We start from the raw sequence: 19,240 nt of genomic DNA on the forward strand, positions 1-19,240 counted from the left end.
TGGGTGACCCTTCAGGCAGCTTGCAGCTCACTCAGTTCCCACAGTCCCAGTGCATCTGACCTTATGGGGAGTGTGTGTGTGTTGGGGGTGTTCCTCCGTCTATTTTTAGGTGGGATATTCCGACCCTCATGTGTTGTCAATCTGTATGCTCTATCTTCAGGAATTTCCATCGAGCAATTCTTCACACTCTCAGCAGTGGCAGGCTCTCTAATGGGCCCACTAGAGAAGGTCTCTAGTGGATGAGTAGAAAGTCTCTACTCATCAGTCCCCCGCCCTCTACTGCCCTCCTGCTAGGAGATGAGGACGCAGGTCTCCAGCTGCCCCTGCTCTTCCCTCCCGCCGTAAGATAAACATCCTCACATCTTGGTGCTCTAGCCATATAAGTAAGCACTATTCTCCATACGTCAGGTTACGGACCAGGCATTCAGGCCCTTTGTTATATACACTTCTGGTTGTAGCTCATAATTGCCTCATCCTTGTCATTTTCTAGCTTTTCTTTATCTGTAGCTCTACTTCCCCCTCAAGGTCTTCAGCACAGTTGTCTACTCTGCCCAGTTACCGGATTACACGGGGGCTCCGCTGTTCCCTCTCTCCCCTCGCTCTCCAGCTTCCCGGCATCTGCACCTGCTCTCCCCGCAGCCACCGCCCAGCTGTGGTCCTGGGGCTGCTCTTCACCCCCCTCTGGGTGAGGACCCTGGTTTTGAACCTCATGTCATTCTTCCTTGGCTTCCTCTCTTATTTGTACAGAAGACCTCATCTAGCAGGTCTGGGTGATAAATTTTTAAGCCTTTACATCTCTAGAAATAACCTTCTTTTACTATAATTTGACTCAGTATGAAATCCGGGTTGAATATAATTTTTCTTCAGAATTTTGAGGGCATACCCCAGTTCTTCTATTTTTAATAATGTTGAGGAATCTGCTAACATTTTATCCCCTCTCTGGTGTAAAGTAATCCCCCTCCCTCAGAGTGTTTGGTGATCTGCTTTACCGCTCATGTTTACAGTGGTTTGACTTGGCTTTTTTCATTCATTTTGTTGGGACTCAGTGGCCCTCTCAGTTTCCCTCCTGGGGAAAGTCACATGGGAGATGATGAGCCGCCACCAGCCTCCCCAGCTGCGTTCCCTGCTCTCTTATTCTCCACATGCCCACCACTCAATCTCAGGCTGAACCCCTCATTTTATTTTCTTCCCAAGCTTCCATCCACCAGCTTCTGTTTTACCTTCTCAAAGACTGATTTAACATTATTTCCCAATGCTTCTACTGAAATTTAAATTTTCACTACGATGCTTTAATTTACTAGCTTTTAACCTAGCCTTTGATTTTTCTTTTCATAGCATCTAGTCCTTTATAGGTTCAATATTTTCTCTTATATCCCTGAACATATTAATTACAGGGGTTTCTTTGAGATTCACTTTACTGTCCACATTGCTGATGTTTATTTTGTGTTTTCTTTGTCATGTGTGATGGTTTTATCCTTTGCTTTTCATGTTATAGCTCTTTTCAAATATCTGGTTATCCTTGTGAAGGGGATCAGAATAGGCCATCTCGAAATAGGCCACTTTGGCATAAGAATTATTTTGAATGGAAAGCATTTGAGAAACAGCAGAGTCAAGGGAAGCTCTCTATCCTCCTCTTTCTGCCTAATTGCAGTGTCTATACTTTCCTTGTGAGGATGGCCCTCACTCCTCTCCAGCACCAGAAAATACCATTATCACAACTAAATAACTGTTACCACTGAAGACAAAGTCAGCATCAGTGGGTGCTGCACAAACAAAACTTACTAAAACATCCCTCGTCTTCCATTAATTTCCCCAGATATTTACCAGCCCACCATTACCTCCTCTAGAAGCCCACACACCTTCCACTTCTCCACAATGTATCGCCCTCCGCTAAGATGGAATACGAGCCTTAAACTCACCTCTGAGCTCCGCCGTGTGTATGCATGTAACCTTGTACATGTAAATAAACTCGGGGTTTTTTTCTCCTGTGAATCCATCTTTTACCAATTTGATATACAAGCCTGAACCACTGACTTCAAGAAAGCAGAGAAAAAATATTTCCTCCTAAAAACAAACAAACAAACAAAAAAATTTCCTCCTACATTTGGATCCTCTTTAATATTTAGGAGTAATGCACCTAAAAGCTGCTTGACTTTTTGCATGGTGATGGGAAAGTGATATGTGACTGGACAGAAAGCCGGACTTTTCTACTATCTGTGACTTTTCCTGCTGTAAGTGGAAGATGACCTAAGGTCCTATAATGCGCTGTCCTGCTGGGAGCAGACTGACATGGTTCTCCCACTTCATGTCCCTGCTCGGGGTCCTCTGGGCTCCCTGGGTTCCCACAGAGATGCTGTTCTGTTCCCCTTCTTGGCAGAGAAGCGCCCAGATGCAGGGGCTTTCCATTTGGGTAACGGCTGAGAACCAGGTAGACACGTGCACCTCTCATTAATCCCCTCTTGCCAGGGGCAGCCTCGGCCCTACCCACTTCTTGACCTGATGACCCTGCATCAGGAGACTTTCTGGGCCAACTTCTAGTTTCCCACGGAGATAAATCTGTCAACTTCTGCTTCATTAAAAAAGAAAGAGAGAAATAGAAGGAAGAAAGAAAAGAGAAGGAAAGAAAGAAAAGAGAGAGAGAAAGAAAGAAAAGGAAGGAAGGCAGGAAGGCAAGAGGCCACCCCCAAACAGTGGTATTAAAGAAATACAACCATCAATTTAGCCAAAGACGCCGCAGATGGGCGGTCTAGGCTCTGCTGGGCCGACTGTCCGGCTGCTCCACGGATCAGTGCCTGGAGCTGGCTTGCCCTGAGCTGGTGGGCTGCAGTGGGGTATGGGCACCCTCTGTCTCCCTTATGCAGGGGGCAGCCCGGGGGCTCCCAGAGGGTGAGTGAGCGGGCAATGAAGGAGGCATCAGGCCCCAGGCCCAGACTTGGCACCTCGTCCTCTCTCGCACGTTCCGTCAGTTAAACCAAGTGTCCAGGCCAGGCCGGGCTTGGGAAATGACTTCAGCCTTTCAGGAAAGGACCTACCACCAAAGGGAAGTTGTGGGGCTTCCCTGTTGGTGTAAATGTGGGTCTGGGGATCCTGGCACTTGTCCCCATGGACTCACCTGCTTGCTTGTCTACACCCTACTCCAGCTTTCCACCTTCCAGGCCTTTCCTTGGGGAGCAACCCAAGTTCCATGGGATCAGTCAGGGGTGGTGCCCAGTGGGGTGTTGCTCGTTACAGGGCTGCAGGGCCATGTGTCCCCTAGCTGAGGAGCCGTCCCGCGACACCCAAGGCTGAGGTGTGTTTATTACATGCAGGTGAGAAGGGGGAGGAGATTGACCAAGGCTGTAGGGCAAGCAGGGCCAAATGGGGGTCCTGGAGGGCTGTCACTGCTGTCTTCATGGAGAACTCACCTGGAGCGTGTGACCCTCCAATTCTGGTGCCGTGCTGCTGCTTTGAGCCAGGACTGCTGCTCACATCCTTCAGGGCTTTTCTTCAAGGGCCAGTGTGTCCTGTGATCACAGGGCAGTGACGGCCAGGCGGGCAGTGCGCTTGTTTCCTGGTCGCTCCTGCAGGCCTCGGCGGGGACTCGGGTGCTGGGCCTCCCACTTGCCCCCTGCCCCCTGCCCTCCTGCCCCTCCTGCCTCTGCTCTCACTTCCATACCGTGCGGGGCTCGTCTGGGCAGCAGAGTTTGCGGGTCTCTGCCTCCCGCTGCTGTCTTCCGGTCCCCGGGCCGCACATATCGAGGGCAGAGGGGCAGACGTGTCTCACGGCACCGATTCCAACGAAAGGACACTAGACTGGGACACACAAGCTGCTGAGGGTCCCACGAAGCCTGGGGGACGGGGTGGGTGGGTGCGGTGGAGGGAGCCAAAGGGAGTGGGGGGATATGGGGGGCAAGGGGGGATAGTGGGGGAGGGAGCCGAGGGGTGGTAGCATGTGGAGTGGGGGCTGGCAGTGAGTTGGCTCTGGGGGCAGCGTGCTGGCTGCCCACCACTGCCTCCCACTCTCTGTCACCCCCAGCTCTCTGACATCCCCGCCCTCCTGGAGGACAAGGTAAGTCACTCACTGTCTGCAGTCTCAGGGCCCTCACTCACCTGGTCCACCCCCTTACATTGGTTCCCTCGTGTCCCTCTGCTCCCCTGGCTGGCATGCTTACGTCGTCCTCCCCAGCTGCTCCTGGAGGTGCTCCCGCTCAGCCTGGGGCTCCTCCCTGTCCCAAGTTTCCAAGGCCCCAGCTCAGGGACAGGCAAGAGGCTCATCCCTGCAGAGGGAGGAGGACACTCCTCTCTGTAGCTGCACCTGTCCTCAGCAGCTTCCTCCTGGCAGGTTTTAAGCACACATGCATCCCGTTCCCTGAAGAATTACAGGGAAACCTGTCCCTGTCACCGTCTCCTCACAGGCACACTTCTGAGTGTCCTCCCCACTCCTGTCTCCCTGTCCTCCTTCTGGGGCTCAAACCCCCTGGGAAACGGGCTTCCACGCTCTTTCCTTGGTGGAGACCCCTGAGCCCCGGACCCTATGTTTACCTGCAGTGCTCAATCCCTGGACACATCCTGGCCTTGTCATATCTTCCGGCAGGTGCAGTGCAGCCACCCCGGCCCTTGTCCTATCCCCCCACATGCAGGGCCTGCATTCCCCGCGGCTGCGGCCCCCCTGCTCTGCCCTGAACGCCTCGATTTCCCGCCTTCACCTGACGATGCTCATTACCTGCCACCGGGCTCTCCCTGGGCCGCAGGCCTCTCCCCACACAGATCTCTCCGGAACCCTAGCCCCATCCTGCAGACAGCCTCCTGGACAGCCGCTCCATATGCCCGGAGCACGACCTCTGTCTTCTCCCCAGGCCTCTGCCACACAACATGGGGTCTCTGCTCTGGCTGTTTAGTGCCCTGTCCCTCAAGGTGCAACCCTGGGAGCCAGCTTCCCAGTCTCAGCTTCATCACGTGGTCCCGTTACCTTGGACTCTACATAGCTCTCACCTGTGTCTGTGCTGTCACCATCTCGGTCCCTCCCACTTGTCTCCTCTCACCACCAGGGCTGTTGCAAGAATCTCTAGGTCAGTGGTTCCACATGTGTACCACCTGGACCCACAGCATCAGCACCCACTGTGCTTCAGACCAACCTAGAAGAATGTCCAGTTATGAGACTTCAAGACGTGACTATCTTGTAAAGCGTTTGCTTTATTAGCTAAAAACATAAAAATGGTAAATTCCAGCTGTCACCCTCTGGATCCCTTTTGCGTCTTCCTCCCTGCAATCCTGCTCATTTCTGTCCTTAAATTAAAAGGATTCAAGGCACCTGTGCCCCTTGGCCAGGGCTCCCTTTTTGCTTCTATCTGCATTTCCAGGGTCTTCATTGCTTACTATTTTTAGGGAGACAGAGGCAATAGATCTTTTGTTCTTTTTCCATTGACAAGGATCTCCATGTGTCTCATGTGCAATTCAGTTTTTACAATTTCTGCTGCCTTCTGGAGGCATCTCATGATATTTTTACTTTTTTTTTTTTTTTTTAAGGCAAAAACTCTGTGTTGGGCTGGCGAGATTGGGGACCTTAAAACGGCCAACCCCAGGCCAGCAACCTCCCAATAAGGCAGCCTTGCTGCCCTACCCTAACTTAGCTCACAAAGACCTGTAACCTTTGCCCTAATCGGAATGCCGCCCTGCCCCCATCTTCCCGCCGAAAACTCTTTATAGAGCCCCCTGCGGTTTGCCAGGGTTCGCCTTCCCTGACTCAAGCCCCTCCGAGTCATGGAACCTCGCCTGCGAGTGCTCCCCATTAAAGCACGTTTGAACGTACTGCCTGGCTCTACTGTTTTTAATTTCTCCGCCGTTCATTTGGGAAAAACCTAACACTCTGCACAACTGTTTTAAACTCTGAGAAGAGTTTAGCATCAAGATAAAAAATAGCAACAAGTGAGGGACACCTGGGTGGCTCAGGGAATGAGTGTCTGCCTTTGACTCAGGTCGTGATCCCAGGGTCCTAGGATCCAGTCCCACATCAGGCTCCCCACAGGGAGCCTGCTTCCTGCTTCTCCCTCTGCCTCTGTGTCTACCTCTCTCTGTGTTTCTCTTATGAGTAAATAAATAAAATCTTTTTTCAAAAATACCAAAAATGGTGGTAGAAGTGTCACCTGGTGCCAAGCCAACGGCGAGGGTGGGGCCTCAGTTCCACATACACAGACATGCTTTGGCCTTCGGCCCTTGCAACCTGTGTTTCTAGGCCTCGGGCTCCAGTCTCCTAAGCTGAGGGGCTCTGAGAGGCTAATTCCCAGACCAGTGACCTCAGAGCCCTAGGGGTGGGGCGACCCCCCCACCCCCGCCCATAATGGTGACCTACAGGGGAGGTGCAGAGCACCATGGTTTCAACTGTCCCTTCACAGAGAGTGGTTATTGCTCATTATGTGACTGGCCTGTTCCTGCTCTTCTACTGGCGAATAATCTCTTCTGACAGAGATTGGAAACGTGGTGTTTTCGGGAGCTGCCGCTTTATTGCCCTACTGCAAAGGCAAAGAGGTGAGTGTAAATGACAATAGCAACAACAGTAATGCCGGGAGGGCCCCTGGGGCTCGGTTGGTGGAGTGTCCAACTCATGGTTTCGGCTCTGATTGTGATCTCAGGGCCTGAGATTGGGCCCCTTGTTGGGCTCTGCGCTCAGCGGGATGTCTGCTTGAGATTCTCTCTGCCCCTCCCTCCGGCCCACTTGTGTGCTCTCTCTCTCTAAAATAAATAAATCTTTAAAATAGTAATAATAACAGTAATGTCAGATGGAGTCACATAGGAAGGGGCCAGTTATTTTCAGTTAAAAAATAACTATTACGAAATTGATTTTTTTAAACCATTAAATGCGAATCTAAAAGAATCTTAGTTGGAAAAACTGACATTAATTAGATCAGTAAGATCTTTTTCCTGATATCAAATGGAAATGTCTCAGCAAAGCCTGTGTTGTGTGTGTTTAAGATGTCACTTTGCTCTTATCAACTGAGCGGGGCAGACTTTGAAGAACAATCAATCACATGGCTGCTAAGTAGCCCAAAAAGGCGATGATTCGATGATCAAATAATTATAATTTTGGAAAGTCAATATAGGAGTCTCCAAGTTGCAACATGTACCTGAGGCACTTAAGAAAGAGAGCCAGCATGTGCCCCAATATATTCACTTCTCTTAATTAAAGTTTTGTATATATTTATCTTTAAAGTATTTAGAATTGCATTAATATATTATGTATATTATAACAAATCTACAAAAATAGAAGTGAGAGGATCAATGGAAGATGAAATAAGCACTATTTTAAACGATTTTCACCTTATTTAATGATACAAAAAAATCTTACTTTTACCAGAAAAATAGTAATAGAGCAGTGTGATCAAATGTGCATCATTTTTTTTAATTTGGTTTGCAGCTTTTGATGCAGACATGAGAGGTCTGGCTTCAGATTTCATTTATTTTGACGCTTGGTTTTCAGACCTATCATTGGTGAGTACTCTTGGGAATACACGTGAATCCAGGTAGAGGATGTGGGGCCCTGGCTGCCCTCCCTGGGTTGTGCCTCCAGTAATTCAATAATTCAAACATTTACACTCATCCTAGAAAGATTTTAAAGGAGTTGGTTTCATCTTTCCAGATGTGGGTCAAGAGGTTTTACATACTAATTAGAAGATATTTTACTTTTTATATTTTTTTTCAAGTGGGTTCTTCTTTTGGAAGCTTTCAAAACAAGTTAAAAACAAAAACAAAACAAAAAAAAAACACTCCATTCCCCAAGTTTTGAGTATGCTGTAAGAATTCTCACAACGCCACAAAATCATAGTAGCAAAAAGTGCTCTCATCCCAACACTTTTCTTTGGAAAAGGAGGTTATCTTTAGCTTAGTATTAAATCCTGAAATTTACCAGAAAGGAGTGGCTGATGCCCAATCATTTTTGGAAGTGTCTTCTAGGTGACAAACTGCTCAGAGACACTTGCAGGCATTGAAAAATTTAGCAACATTTTTAACTTTCTCTAGTAATGACTAAGCTAAAAACCTCATTTAAATATTTTATAATGATTCTATCTCTAAAATAAATAAATAAATATTTTTTTAAAAATGTGGAGGGGGCGTCTGAGTGGCTCAGTTGATTAGAGCACCCACTTCTTGGTTTCAGCTCACGTCATGACCTCAGGGTCCTGAGATCTAGCCGCCCCCTCCCTTGGGCTCCACAATCTGCTTGGAGACTCTCTCCCTCTACCCCTCCCCCACTCCTGCTTGCTCTCTCACTTGCTCTCTCTTTCTCTCTCAAATAAATAAACTTTAAAAAAAGAAATAAAATATTTTAGTATGAAATAATCTGAAAATTACCATGAATGCCATAAGAACATCCTGGTTGTTCTCCATATCATTACAATAAAATAGGCTCTCAATTAAATAATAGATCCCATATAATCACTCACTTGGATGCAGGCAAACTTTAATGTGCTACAATAGCTGAAAGTAAGTGAGTGAGTGGAGCAGGGGCGATGCTCTCATTATGGAGCTTCTGCTTATTTTTTGGACACACCTGCTGCCTTATCGTGACAGAGATGCACACCAATACTCATCCAATGGGGAGGCCTGGTGTACACACGTGGCTTCAGAGACCCATGGTCTAGACAACCAGTTAGGTTAGAGGTTCCCAAAAACTCAGCTACTCTGCTCTTCATCATCTTTTCTCTTTTTCTTTTAAATTTTTATTCATACAGGTCTTCATGTCTCGACAAACACATTACTAGATATTTCTAAGTAGGTTTTTATGATCAACGGGGTATTTTCAAAAGTGGGTATCGCTGGCAAATTTGGACATCAACAATTCTATATTTTGGCTCCCTCACTTCCCAGCTCTGGGCAAATTATTAACTTGTTTCTGCCTCAGTTTCCTCTTTTGTAAAGCTGGGGTGAATACCTATGTCTACCTCATAGAATTGTTATGACAATGAAACAAGTTCCTGTATAAGAAATACTCAGCACAGAGCCTAGATCACGGTAACTGTTATGATGACAGTGATGATCCAGCCATCTTGCTGACTTTTTCCTTATGATACAATTTGTACCACCTACAAATAGTAATATTTTTCCTTCTTCTTTCCTATAATTATATTTTATTTCATCTAATAATTATTAATAATAATTTAATAATAAAAATAATATTAATTAATGGAGATAGTGCATGCCACATGTGCCTAATTTTAATGTCATATTTCACCATTGAGTGCCATATATTTGTACATTTATCTTATTGAGTAATAGATATATTCTTCCATTCTTATTGCACTTATGACTTCAATCAAGAATGAATTTTGAATGATCATATAGTTTTTCTCTTTGACTTTTAATATGATTATTTTACTATGATTTCCTGATATTGGGCCATCCTTGAATGAATGAGTTGATCCTTTACTTGGCTATGGTTTATGATTTTATAATGCGTGGATGAACTCTGTTAAGTAATACCTTACTTACTATGACTTGCATTAATATTTGTAAGTGGGATCAGTCTGTAGTTCTTTTGATCATGTTCAACACTTTCCTCTATTCTGTATTTCTGATAGACGATTAGTAGGATTTAGGGACTTAATCGGATTCTGGCTTGATTATTTGGGCAGGCATATCTCACGGGGGCTGTGCTCTATTGGAAGGCCCATTGTGTCTGGTTATCTCTCTTCTGTGGTGTCAACAGCCACTGATGCCCATTGCTTAGCTCTTTTAATCCATTAGGGATTGCAGAATAGTGGTATTCTATCAGCCTTTATCTTCATTTATTAGCTGGAATACCAGCCTCTCTCTACTACAGTTTATAAAGAAAAGGTGAGAAAAAAGCTCAAAAGCCTGATTTTTTTCCCCTTCAGCCTCTTCCAAAAGTAACCAATGTGATTTCTGTATTTCTTCTCTCTTTTGGGGGTGTGGGGTTGTATTGGGTATGTTTAGAATTATTTAATATTGTAATGAACCAATGTGTTTAAAGAGATTTTGTGTGCCTCGATCCACTGTGATTATCAGATGGCCCTCTTGTTGGCCAGTGAGAGCTTCCTCAGGTTGGCCTCAAGTACTTTTGACACATCTTCATTTCTTTGCTATCTGGTGTGACAAGATGTTTCAGGTCATCCAGCCCCTAACCAGGAACGTGCCCTCTGCAAGGAGCCCTGGTTCATTGAAGTGAAAAATAGTGATAGAGACACAGCCTGGGGGTTAGGGAAACTCCTTGCTTCTGGGTTGGTCTTTGCTCCCACATTTATCAATGGACAGAACTGGGAGATAAGTTTAGTTATTCCTGTTTCTTAAGAAAATATAAATCACAAGATTCTACTTATAATTTGAATTTGGGGCCTTAAGGTTCTCATTTAACTGCTATCTTAAATTTGTATCTCCTATCCTCCAAGCTGAAAATTCTTTCATCTCGGAATACTCCAGAACAATGCTGAAATATGGTGGACATCCTTATCTTATTTCTGCCTTATTAACAAGCTGTCAGTATTTCTCCATTGACTATGGCATTGAATTTTAGGTCAATTCTTCTTTCCATTTTTTATTAAGGACTTTTAAGGGATAGATTTTGAAATTTCATCAAATCTCATTCCAACAACTATGAAGATGATCATGTTTTTCCAATTTTATCCTTACATTCAATTAATTTTGTGAATAGGTTTTCCAATATTGAGTCATCCTTGCATTTCAGTTATGAAAAGAGTCAATTATGATACCAAGTGCTGCTTGGTTCCATTTGCTAATATTGTACTTTGGATTTCTGCATTAGTAATTGCATGTGAGATCGCCTGGGATAGTGACTGGTGCCATCCACCTCAGGTTTCTGTGTCTGCAGTAAGCTGACAACAAAAAAAAAAACATTAAATGTTTCCTTCTTGCCTCTCTTCTTGGGGAACCACTTACATAGCTTTGGTTTATCTGTTCTTAGGTCAGCAGCCTCCACTTGTGAACTGTCTGTGCCCTTTCCTCCCCATAGGAGAGCACTTTGAAACCATTCTCTCATTATTTCTTGACACAAATAGTTCATATTTTCTAAATAGTTTCCATTTATTATTTTTTTCCTTAGGAAACCTAAAGATAATGGAAAATATATACTGGCCTCTGCCCCTGGTTCCTGGCCCAAAGTTCCTAAACTCTTAAAACTTCCTAAGTGATGAGAATAGTAGGAGCATCTTCTGTTCTAATGAGCTGACTTTGGGTGAACTTCTGAGTGTCTCCTGGGTTGATCAGTGTGATCAGAGCCTTGGGATTTTCAGCCCTGCCCTCCATTCTCTTGAGAAGGGAAAGAGATGAAAGTGGAGTCATGATCCATCACACCTGCATCAGAAAGCCTCCATAATATCCCAGTGAAGCAGGGTTTGGAGGTCTTCCAGGCTGGTGAGCATGACACTGAGGCTCCCATGCTCAGGGGCCTCCCAGACCTTGACTTGTGCCTCTCTTCATCTGGCTGTTCATCTGTATCCTTCATCATAGCCTTTAATAAGCCGGTGAATGGAGGTGTCTCCCTGAGCTTGTGAACTGCTCTAGCAAATTAATGGAACCCGAGGAGGGAGTTGTGGGAACCTCTGATTTATATCCTCTTGGTCAGAAGCTCAGGTGACACCCTGAACCTGCTCTGGCCTCTGAGGTGGAGGAGGGGTGTCTGGTGGGACCGAGCCCTCAGCCTGCAGGATCTGACACCACCTCAGGACAGAACTGAGTTGAGTTGGCAGGACAGCCCGCTGGCATCTGAGAATTGCTTGTTGGTGTGGGGAAACCTCCACACATCTGGTGACTGGCAGTGTAATTGAGAGTCAGGAGGTCCCCAGGGCACAAACACCCCCAAGATCCAGCACTCAGGATTTTCCTCATAGCAGGAGGGAAAGACAGGGCTTTTCATTTTTAAAAATAATCAATTTGGGGATTCCTGGGTGGCTCAGTCGGTGATGCATCCACCTTCAGCTCAGGTCACGATCCTGGGGTCCTGGGATCAAGTTCTGCATCAGGTTCTCTGCAGGGAGCCTGCTTCTCCCTCTGCCGATGTCTCTGCGTCTCTCTCTATGTCTCTCATGAATAAATAAATAAAATATTTAAATAAATAAATAAATAAATAAATAAATAAATAAATAAATAAATGAATAAAGGGGATCCCTGGGTGGCGCAGCAGTTTGGCGCCTGCCTTTGGCCCAGGGTGCGATCCTGGAGACCCGGGATCGAATCCCACATTGGGTTCCTGGTACATGGAGCCTGCTTCTCCCTCTGCCTATGTCTCTGCCTCTCTCTCTCTCTCTGTGACTATCATAAAAATAAATTAATTAATTAATAAATAAATTAATTAATTACAATCTTTAAAAACAAATAATCGATTTTATTGATTAGTATTCTTTTATGTATCTTGGCTGATAATAGATTTATTAGTTTTACCATTTTTCTTTTTTCTATATGTATAAATTTATCCATTCTAGTTTCCATAGGGTTTTTTTGTTCATTTAAATTTTTTTAAAGGTTTTATTTTTAAGTAATCTCTACCTCCAATGTAGGGCTCAAATTCACAACCCTGAGATCAAAAGTCGCACAGTCTACCAACTAAGCCAGCCAGGCACCACCTAGTTTCTTTAGTTTAAAAATACTGTTCTTAAAATATATATATATAGTTCTTTTTCTAACAACTAGAGTTGAATACTTAAAACTGGTTTTCATTATTTTTTGCTTATTAACATTAATACTTGACTATGAATCTTTCTAAGCAATACGTTAGCTTTGGTATTGGTGCTATTGCTATCAGCTATTATAATTTTTTCTTTGACCCAAATGTAGTAAGAGATTTTAGAAAATTATATGGGTAACAGGTTTTCTTCCTAATTTTTAAAATTAATTCTAATTGTAATGATGTGAGATCAGAAAAAGCCCTGTGTAGCTTTTGTCTTTTCCCTGCGGTGATCTTTGTGTTCAAAACAGAGCTGTTCTCAGAAGGATGCAAAAGATGTGTTCTCAGGAACTAAAAAGAAAGTACCAAAACTTTTTGTTTTTACTTTAAAAAAATTTTTTTAAGATTTTATTCATTTGAGAGAGTGAGCATGAGCATGAGGGGGACAGAAGAGGGGAAGCAGTTTCCCCACTGAGCAGGGAGCCCACTGCAGGACTCGAGCCCAGGATCCTGGGATCATGACCAAAGGCGGATGCATCACCGACTGAGCCACCCTGGCTCCACACCCAGCATGGAACCCACCATGGGCCTTGAACTCACAAACCTGAGATCCAGAGTCAGATGCTTGACTGACTGAGCCACCCAGGACCCCCACTTTAATTTTTTTCAAGTTTATTTATTTAAACAATCTCTACACCCAATGTACCCAGCTCAGTACCCTGAGACCAAAAGCCACAGGCTTCATTCACCAAATGAGCCAGCGAGGTGCTCATTTAATTGTATTTACTTTAACAATTAAGAATTGTCAATAGGACAATTAGTTCATTTATGAATAAGTAGCTATAAATTGCAAGTAAAGGTTTCTAACTGATGGACTAGCTGAATATAAGGTTAATGTGCTTGACTGTCCTACAGTCCTAAATAAAGAAGATGTATTCTTTGTTAAGAGTGAATAGAGGTTACACGAATCAATTAGGTCTACCTTATTTTTTATATCCTTCGGGTTCTTTCAGATTTAATTATTTTTCTCTATCTGATTTCCCATGAAACAATAAGAGTGAATGAAAGCCTCCTAATTCCAAAATGTTTCTGTCAATGGCTTCTTGTATTCCTTGGAGCACCTGAATAACATTTTCTGATGCTGGGCTACTCGGTTTGTTAGGCTGTACCTCTTGTCATGTACAAATGGCCTTCCTTCCTCATGCTGAATACTCTGTCCTAAATGCAATCTCTTCTGATGGTGACATCGTAACCTCTGCTTTCTCATTGTTTTCATTTGCCTGGCATGTCTGTGCTCATCTTTCACTGCAGTATCTAACTAATTTTATTTTAGATCTGTCTTTTATGTGACACATACATTGGGTTTTGCCCTGTGGGCCCATCTGAGTTTTTAAAAATTGTTTTAAATGATGGTTAAATACAGGGGCCCCTGGGTGGCTCAGCCAGCTAAGCTTCTGCCTTTGGCTCAGATTGTGATTGAGGATCCTGGGATGGAGTCCCGCATCAGGCTCCCTGCTCAGTGAGGAGTCTGCTTCTCCCTCTCCCTCTGCTGCTCCTACTTGTGCTCTCTCTTGCTTGCTCTCTCTCAAATAAATAAAATCTTTTTTAAAAAAGAAAGAAATGGTTAAATACATAAAACATAAATTTTATCATCTCAATCATTTTTAATACGTATATATTTTAAGTTTTTATTTAAATTCCAGTTAGTTAACACACAGTGTAATATTAGTTCCATGTGTACAGTATAGTGACTCAATACCTCCATATAACAGCCAGTGCTCATCACAGGGTCATTCCTTCCTCCCCACCACATGTTGGTTTCTCTCTCTCCCTCTTTTTTCCCTTTTGCTCATTTGTTTTGTTTCTTAAATCCCACACATGAGTGAACTCATATGGTATTTGTTTTTGTCTGATTGACTCATTCTTTTTTATGGCTGAGTAATATTCCATTGTGTACACACACCACATCTTCTTTATCCATTCATCTGTCTATAGACATCTGGGCTCTTTCCATAATTTGGCTGTTGTAGATAATGATGCTATAAACACTGGGGTGCATGCATCCCTTTGAATTAGCATTTTTATATTCTTTGGGTAAACACCAAGTAGTACAGTTACTGGATCATAGGGTAATTCTATTCTTAATTTTTTGATAGAACTTCCATACTGTTTCCCACAGTGGCTGCACCAGTTTGCATTCCCACCAACAGTATAGAGGGTTCCCCTTTCCCCACATCTTTGCCATCATCTGTTGTTTCTTATGTTGATAATTTTAGCTACTATGACAGACGTGAGATGATATGTCATTGTAGTTTTGATTTGTATTTCCCTGATGATGAGCAATGTTGAGCATCTTGTCATGTGTCTGTTGGCCAAGTCGAGGTCATCTTTGGAGAAATGTCTGTTCATGTCTTCAGCCCATTTCTTGACTGCATTATTTATCTTTTGAGTGTTGAGTTGTATCCGTTCTTTATAGATTTTGGATGCTAACCCTTTATCAGATATGTCGTTTGCAAATATCTTCTCCCATTCTGTAGGTTGCCTTTTGGTTTTGTCAACTGCTCCCTTTGCTGTGAAGAAGCTTTTTATCTTGATGAAGTCCCAGTAGTTCCTTTTTGCTTCTATTTCTCTTGCCTTTGGAGACGTGTCTTGTAAGAAGTTGCTACCGCTGATGTCAAAGAGGTTGCTTCCTGTGTTCTCCTCTAGGATTTTGATGGTTTCCTGTCTCACGTGTAAGTCTTTAATCCATTTTGAATTTATTTTTGTATATGATGTAAGAAAGTGGTCCAGTTTTATTCTTCTGTGTGCCTCTGTCCTGTTTTCCCAGCATCATTTGTTGGGGAAACTTTCCTGTTTTGTCAAAGATTATTTGATTATAAAGCTGTAGTGATCAAAACAGTATGATCCTGGAACAAATATAGACCCAGAGATCAATAGAATAGAATAGAAAACCCAGAAATGAACCCAGATCTTGACCATTTTTAAGAGCACAGTGTGGTAGTGTTAACTACATTTATGGCATTGTGCCATTTATCTCCAGAACTCTTCATCCTATAGAGCTGAAACTCTGTCCCCACTAAACACTAACTCCCCACTCCCTTCCCTGAGCTCCTAGAACCCATCCCTTTACTTTTTATGAATTTGACTGTTTTGAGTACCTCATCTAGATGAAGTAATTTAGTATTTTTCTTTTTGTGACTGGTCTTATTTCATGTAACAGAATGTTTTCAAGTTTCATCCATTTGTAGCATGAGTCAGAATTTTGTCCCTTTTTAAGACTGAATAATATTCCATTGTATGTACAGAGGTCATTGTATTTATCCATTCATCCACTAATGGACACTTGGAGTGCTTCCAACTTTGGCTGCCATCCTCAGGGGTGTCCAAACATCCCTTCAAGTATTTGCTTCTAATTCTTCTGGGTGTATACCCCAAAATGGAATTGTTGGATCATATAGAGATTCCATGTTTAATATTTTGGGGAACCGCCATACTGGTTTCCACATGAGCTGCACCGTTTTTATTCCCATGAGCAGTGCAAATGGTCCTGATTCTCCATATCCTCACCAATACCTGGTACCTTATGGTTTGTCAATGGTAGTCATCTTAGTGGGTAGAAGGTGGCATCTCATTGTGCTTTTGGTTTGAAATCTAATGATCAGTGATATTGAGTTGCAGGTCCTGCCCTCAGTCAGGGAGAGGGGATTGTACAAAGGTGTGGAGGATTATTGGAGATCATCTTATCGCCACAGCTGCATTTGAAAATAAAGAACAGAACTACTGTAAAGTAGAAAACATCAGAATGCATCCTATGTAATCAGAAGATGTATTTTTAAATGAGAGTCTTGCTAGGAATACAAACATATCCGCATGCGGACGTGCAATAGAAATGTATTTCTTATTGTTGGTCCAGAACAAACAGCTTGAAAGCCACTGACCTGGGAGATCTTCCTGCAGACCCTGAAGAGAAGACTGTAATTAAACTGTACGTGAGCCCAGGCCCCCGCGGCTTGTTCTCCGCTCAGTGCGCTCCCATGGCAACCACTCTTCTTCATTTCTGCTCTTGCGCATGGTAGCCACCACAGCACTTGTATTTTCAAAGAACTTACATCAATCTAACCATTTCCTCCAAGATTTTTTCATCCAATAGTCTGAAACTCAACAAGCTTTGCTGGTTGGCAAGGCTGTGGGGAGTGCGCACTTGTTCTGACCTGTTTTCCTGCTCTCCAGGCTGCGTGTGAGGTCTGCGGGGGGGAAGGGGGGAGGTGTTCTCATGGTGTCTGAGCTCCCCCTGCCACCGGCTGCCCTGCTTCGCGTATATGAAGGTTCAACATTAGAGGTCTCCTGTGTTATATGTCACATTCCTGATCTCCCCACTATTTTCTTAAGGGTTATGAGAAAAGAGAGGTCTGCGAAGCGTCTCCTTTGCCATCTTAAAATCTCGCTTCCCGAGGCAGCCCTGATCTCTGAAATGCGTCCCAGTGTCCCCCTCACATGGGGCATGGCCACCCGTGTGTCCTTGCCTTCCGGAGTTGTGGCCCCTTGAAGATGGAGCAGCTCAAGCTGGGCTGAGACTCCTCAGGCAACACTGGATGCTGGGTGCCAGGTTTGGGGGGTGGTGCCCCTTCCTGCTTGGGGAGCGCTCACTTCCACCTGCCTTGTCTTCTGGGCCTCACTCCCTCCTGGGCTGGGGCTGAACCTCATCCCTCCTGGTGAGGGTCTCTTCCCTCCCATCTCTCCTTCCTCCAGGGAGCACAGATGGTTTTTGTTTCTCTTTTCTTTCCATTTAGTGTCTTTATTCATAAGAATTCAGACATTTTTGCCTTTTCTCCACTTTCTTCCCAGCTTGAAGAATCACACGATGACCTGGGGGCCCCAGGAGCCCCTTCCCGCCCTCCCCCTTCTTTGTATCTTTCCCCACTCACCCCCACTCTCACCAGCATGTGATGAGCAGAGGGGTCCTGAGAGGACGCTCAGGATTTGTTCACCCACTGCTGCCTCCGCCTCATTCGAGGGAGCGTTCTGAGTGTAGACACCCCGCCAAACCAAGCCTGGCTTCTGTTTCTTTCTCTGGCCATCACTTTTCAGAAACAATGGCTTTCAGTGTCCCTTTGTCCCGCTGTCTGTCTGAGCCTGATGACTACTTCTGCCCTTATGTTTCTCACTCTCTTGCTGTCGTAGGCAACATAGACTCTTCCCCTGCAAGTTCTAAAGATGATTTTCCAGACAATATTTCCAAGAGGTTTTTCTCTTTTCCAGAAGGGCCAGGATAGCATTCTAGCCCATGGGGGAGGCTCAGTGTACCACCCACACCCACAACTTAAAACCAGCCGTGTCCTGGGAAGGACTGTCTCTCGTGCCCAACTTGAGAAAGATGCAACATGGTGTGATTCCTTCTCCTTCTCCTCTCCTCCCGTTGTCCCATCTTCCTTACCCTTCCTCAAAGGAAAATAAAGAAGCTCCATTATGCAAAGAAATGCAACACAGAAGGGGACCGTAGGCAAGTTGGCTGGCCTTGCCTTGGGGGATAAAACAATGGTGGGTAGGTATATTTTTAACTGTTTGAGGAACCTCCACACAGTTTTCCAGAGTGGCTGCACCAGTTCACATTCCCACCAACAGTGTAGGAGGGTTCCCTTTTCTCCGCATCCTCTCCAACATTTGTTGTTTCCTGCCTTGTTAATTTTCCCCATTCTCACTGGTGTGAGGTGGTATCTCATTGTAGTTTTGATTTGTATTTCCCTGATGGCAAGTGATGCAGAGCATTTTCTCATATGCATGTTGGCCATGTCTATGTCTTCCTCTGTGAGATTTCTGTTCATGTCTTTTGCCCATTTCATGATTGGATTGTTTGTTTCTTTGGTGTTGAGTTTAATAAGTTCTTTATAGATCTTGGAAACTAGCCCTTTATCTGATATGTCATTTGCAAATATCTTCTCCCATTCTGTAGGTTGTCTTTGAGTATTGTTGACTGTATCCTTTGCTGTGCAAAAGCTTCTTATCTTGATGAAGTCCCAATAGTTCATTTTTGCTTTTGTTTCTTTTGCCTTTGTGGATGTATCTTGCAAGAAGTTACTATGGCCGAGTTCAAAAAGGGTGTTGCCTGTGTTCTTCTCTAGGATTTTGATGGAATCTGCCCTACGACCCAGCAATTGCACTGTTGGGGATTTACCCCAAAGATACAAATGCAATGAAACGCCGGGACACCTGCACCCCGATGTTTCTAGCAGCAATGGCCACGATAGCCAAACTGTGGAAGGAGCCTCGGTGTCCAACGAAAGATGAATGGATAAAGAAGATGTGGTTTATGTATACAATGGAATATTACTCAGCTATTAGAAATGACAAATACCCACCATTTGCTTCAACGTGGATGGAACTGGAGGGTATTATGCTGAGTGAAGTAAGTCAGTCGGAGAAGGACAAACATTATATGTTCTCATTCATTTGGGGAATATAAATAATAGTGAAAGGGAAAACAAGGGAAGGGAGAAGAAATGTGTGGGAAATATCAGAAAGGGAGACAGAACGTAAAGACTGCTAACTCTGGGAAACGAACTAGGGGTGGTAGAAGGGGAGGAGGGCGGGGGGTGGGAGTGAATGGGTGACGGGCACTGGGTGTTATTCTGT

At 44.4% G+C, this 19,240-nt stretch overlaps 2 long non-coding RNA genes across 12 annotated transcripts in view; one reads left to right on the forward strand and one right to left on the reverse strand.

Annotated features, from left to right (window-relative positions):
- Positions 1–2,033: 2,033 nt before the first annotated feature.
- Positions 2,034–6,291, reverse strand: LOC111097080. Of its 10 annotated transcripts, none has more exons than XR_005353209.1 (6): positions 6,099–6,291; positions 4,972–5,114; positions 4,090–4,314; positions 3,648–3,787; positions 3,405–3,503; positions 2,034–3,284 (listed from the first exon to the last, which is right to left on the reverse strand). It is a non-coding gene; the product is annotated as an uncharacterized LOC111097080 (long non-coding RNA). The 10 variants fall into 10 exon arrangements; XR_005353208.1 differs by having other exon boundaries at positions 2,036–3,284; positions 6,123–6,283; XR_005353211.1 differs by having other exon boundaries at positions 2,096–3,284; positions 3,656–3,792; positions 4,090–4,256; positions 6,123–6,276.
- Positions 6,292–6,356: 65 nt separating this feature from the next.
- Positions 6,357–19,240, forward strand: part of LOC111097082 — a 29,153-nt gene continuing 16,269 nt past the window's right edge. For both annotated transcript variants that reach the window (XR_005354340.1, XR_005354341.1), the window contains exons 1-2: positions 6,357–6,504; positions 7,391–7,464. This is a non-coding gene — a long non-coding RNA (uncharacterized LOC111097082). The remainder of the gene's footprint in view (positions 6,505–7,390; positions 7,465–19,240) is intronic.

This window comes from Canis lupus, chromosome 1 (genome assembly GCF_011100685.1).
Source record: "Canis lupus familiaris isolate Mischka breed German Shepherd chromosome 1, alternate assembly UU_Cfam_GSD_1.0, whole genome shotgun sequence".
NCBI classification, from domain to species: domain Eukaryota; kingdom Metazoa; phylum Chordata; class Mammalia; order Carnivora; family Canidae; genus Canis; species Canis lupus.